We start from the raw sequence: 4,473 nt of genomic DNA, 5'->3' as shown, positions 1-4,473 counted from the left end.
TTGTTTGGCTGCTCATATGCCTCTACCCAATATGTAAGAACACTCATCATGTTGACTTTGCCTTTAACTCCAGGAAAACATGCCATGCCACAGTAAAAAAACATTAACTTGCTGACTGCACAAGGGCCCCCTAACATCCCCATGTAAGAACACACATCATGTTGGCATTGCCCCTTATGTGAGTAATACATTCCTTGCCAAAGAAAGAAAATGTACAGTCTGTTCACCCCATTGTGCTATAAAACCCCATCCCTCCTCCATGTAATAACATTCATAAAGTTGACTTTACCCAAAAAATCCAGTAAAATATGGAGGAAAATATCCATGATACAATGCCCCTTGCCTGGGCCCCAGCGTTGCATGTACACATTCATACCCATTCACCCACTCACCCATTGGCAGCTGCTGATTAAGTTAATTAGAGGGGTTGTGAGAAACTCATGGTGACAAGTAAGACAGACACAAGTGATCACAGTTCAAGGGTGTTTATTGAAGAATGAAAGTTGTATGCAGGTTGGATAAACGCCTAATCTAAACATAAATCTATGATGGAAGCAAGCACCGACCATCAAATGGAAAATAAAGCACTCCTAGTGGCATCAAGTCAAATAATAAAAGGGCCTATACTAAGAAACCTATTGCCAAACCTTACACTAATACAGAAAAGGGTGTGTGATAGTTCTCAAGAAAAGAAAGAAGTGTTCTTAAATGATAAGTCAGGATACGGTGGCTTGAATCTCCCTTCCCCACTTTTTAGACACGGGATAAGATGGGAGCTTGGAGCACAGTACAGTCTCGGGCTTCTCCGGCACGAGACGGCAGCTACAATGGTCGTTCTCATGACTGTCAATGGCTAAGTCTCGTTTCCTCTGAAAGTCTCTTGCCTTCGGGGCCTGATGCATTCAAACAACAAAAACAAAAGTTATTTTAACATATGAAAGTTTGTTCCCAATATTCGCTGGGTGATGGGTTCACCCCTGGGTCCCCCTCTTCTGGGCTAACCCTTCTCAATTGTAATCTGAAATTCAGATAGGGTAATAGTTTCACCCCTCAGACTCCCTCTTCTGGGCTGACTGTTTCTCAATCGTATTTCTTTGCATCTCTTATTCTTTTCTCATAAAAATTTGGGTGATAGCTTCACTCCTTTGATCTCCCTCATTCGGGCTCGGACCTCTCTCGACTGCCAGCACTTGGGGTATGACTTCACCCCTGTGTCTCCCTCGCTTGATCTCTGACCTCTCTCAACTGCCAGCGTTGTGAGTATTAGCTTCACCCCGGATCTCCCTCGTCCGGGCTTGGACCCTTCTTAGTTTCTTAATGTCTTGTCAAACAGTCCAGTGGACCTCCCTTTTCTGGGTTCACTTTAACAATCTGTTTCTTGGGACCTTTAGACTTCGTACCTCTCCTACAGAATCCCTCCTCTGGTTTCTCTATTGCCTTTTCAAAGCTTTTGTCAAGTATGCCCTCCTTTAAATAAGGGAAGATGTACCAAGACAGGCAGTTGAACTTGTCGTGTAGATGACGAATTCTTCCTGCCAATGTACCAATCAGGTGCTTCAAATACAACAACCTGAAGGATCTATTGACCGAAAGATGTGTTGGACGCTTCTGGGACACCACTGGCTGAAAAGGAAAAGCACAACGTCAAAACCAAGTCACAACTACCAAACAACCTGTTTCTGGCTCTGCGAAACAGGTGATTCCTTGGCAGGTAACCCAGATCTGGATCCCTTTAAACCAACCAGAATGGTAATGACCCTGTACCCAGACAGGTAAAGTTAACAATTTATACTTGGGAATGCTTGCAAGCAAATACACCATAGAATAATGATGTTTCTTACCAAGGGAGGATGTTCAAGTGTCCAGAAGTCGCCTGCTTTTTCATGACTACTTGAGCCTTGACAAAAGTGTCTAGCTTTGTGGCCTCCATTGGCCGTTCTTGGTTGGCCCAATCATTTCCGTGTTTGGGAAAATTCTCATAAATAGCTAATTTCCCTTACCTACAGAGACCCTCAGTAGCTTTGCTGGATTTCTAGGGTTTATTCTTTTCACCTGGTAAGAGTGTGAGCCTTTTTCCCACTCTTACATGTGTTTTGCTGTGTGTGTTTCTACCAATTGTGTGATCTTGGGCTCTGGAGCCTCACCTACTCCATGAGCATCATTCTTTTGTGTGTTACACAGCACCTTCAGTGCAGTGACACAGGGTTGTCTGTCAGACTTCCCACTGACTCCATTTTTCTGGGACTGACTACTGTCTCCCAGAAACATGTAAAGTTGCCATTAACTTTATGTAGTCTTTTTAAATCACAGACCCAGTACACCCCATTTTACATGGAGTTTTGGAAAGGTTTAATTCTTATCCCTTTTTGTCTGTTTCTCTTGGAGCACTGTTTCGCTCCCTTTTCATCAAGACTTGGCTGGTGGCAGTGGTAACTACCCTATTTATCTTAAATAACCATGGTATTGTTTTGGGCTATTTTATTAGCCTCGAACATAAACCTGCTTGACCAAATATATTTTATTTCGGCTTCGGCTGTGTTTATTTGCCATTTCTTTTTGTAAAAGTCTTTCTCGTGTTTTTCTCTGCGCGCCAAACCAGTTTTGGTCCCTTTGTTCGCTGTCTTTTCACGGGCTTCTGCACAGAAGTCTTCCTTAAGGCGCCTGAAAGTCTATGTAGGCAGGCTGTGAGGGAGGGGTCTTCGGACCCCTGCCATGTGTTCCCTTGGTAACCCAAGTCGCACTCCTGTTTGATTGGCTGGGTGACTGTCCTTGCCAGGACAGCCACCCTGCTGTGTGATTGACAGCCAGGCTGAGTGAATGGGGGAAAATGTCATAAAAATCAGGTCACTGGGACTGGAAAGGCAGAGTCGCCACTGGAACGAAAGGACCAATGAGGAGCTGACAGAAGAAGACCTCTACAACGACTGAGCCGCCCGGTGAAGCCCTGCTGCAGGTCCGAATCTTCAGAATCCAACGACAAGAGAGGATCCTCCAGGAATCTTCTTCCCTTGAGCTGGTGGGACCAACCAGTTTGCCCAAACTTCAAGCCAGGACCCCTCCTCTGGTCGAATTTGCTGTACAGAGCTACAGTGGGCCTGATAACCAGGCAGGTCGGACCCTGCTTGGGTTTTAAGGAGCACACCTTTTATTTGTTGTTTTGCTCTGCTGCTGGTTTCTTCCCTGGGTAGTGCAGGAACCTCCAGTCTTCCTACTTTGTGTCAGTCCGACAGTCGCTTCAGGAACCGTGAGCCTGCAGGAACTACCAGCAACGTCCGCCTCAGCGACAGCTCCCTCTCCGTTTTAAGGTACTGTGCAAACCTGGTTGTTCGTTTCGTTCAGCCACGGGGAAAGTGTGTGAAATCTTTCTCCAATCCGAGGGCTTGTCCTTCTCTTCGAACTAACCTTTCTGCTGACCAACCTCGTCCGGAACTCATAGCACGAACTTTACCACGAACTACCCTGAACAGTGTGATCTTGAGCAAAAGACTTTTGACCTAGTGACTTTGGCCCTAAGCCTTTTCTTCCTGATTCTATCACTGTAGGTCCTCTTGCTCAATTGCCCTGAGTACTTACCTGTTGGTGTGGTTCAGTTTCTATTAACTTTGTCTTTCCCTCCCTTTAAAATTGCTAGAGTGCCATTTTGCTCCCACTTCATTTTGTTAGCTTAACTTGTCTGGAACTTATTGGGAGTGGTGCGGTGTATTAAGAGTGTGATTTTTAAACTGCTTTATGATAGTGAAATGTTATACAAATGAAGAGTAAATAAATGTATATTCTTTTACTTGAAAACCTTGAGTCAGTGTTTGTTTGAATCATAGTAATTGCTGTCCTTTGTGTAACTATTTGACACTGCTCACTTACTCTTGAGATAATTCTGTCTGCTCAGCCATCGCTACCACTTTAACTGTGTAGTACAGGCTTGTACCAAAGGTGAATTTGTACTGTCACTTGGAGTCTTAATTGTGTATGGTGTTCCCAAAGGGTACTGCATATAATTCTGCCTAACACTCCTTAATACCATTTTAAAATAAATAAAACGCCTATGCAGCAATAGGTCTCACCTGCGAGGACGGGAGCAGGAGGAAAGAAGTGTGCTTGCCTGAGCAGGCTGTAGTTACTGCTGGCCGGGGCCGACAACACCAGCCAGCCCCAATCAATCCTCACTTCACTATCAGTGTCAGTGCGTGCGCATAGCCCGGAGGAGGGCACATTGCACGTGCGCCCATGGGCCTGGCTGGCACCAGTGGCGCCGGCGCCACCCCGGGCCGGGGAAGTGAATAAAGCAACAAATGTTGCTAATTTATTTGCCAATTGCCCTGCAGTGCCAGTGGTAGAATACATGTGTAACACGTTCGTTTCCTAACATTATAAAATTAACGGGCACATTCACTTTTATAATGTTAGGAAATGAACGTGTTACACGTGTATTCTAGCACTGGCACTGCGGACTGCTGGTGCAGCGCCCCCTAGAGG

Source organism: Ambystoma mexicanum, chromosome 6p (genome assembly GCF_040938575.1).
Source record: "Ambystoma mexicanum isolate Mex_15411 chromosome 6p, UKY_AmexF1_1, whole genome shotgun sequence".
Taxonomy (NCBI): domain Eukaryota; kingdom Metazoa; phylum Chordata; class Amphibia; order Caudata; family Ambystomatidae; genus Ambystoma; species Ambystoma mexicanum.
The sequence above is the reverse complement of the archived record's forward strand: the minus strand, read 5'-3'. Positions refer to the sequence as shown.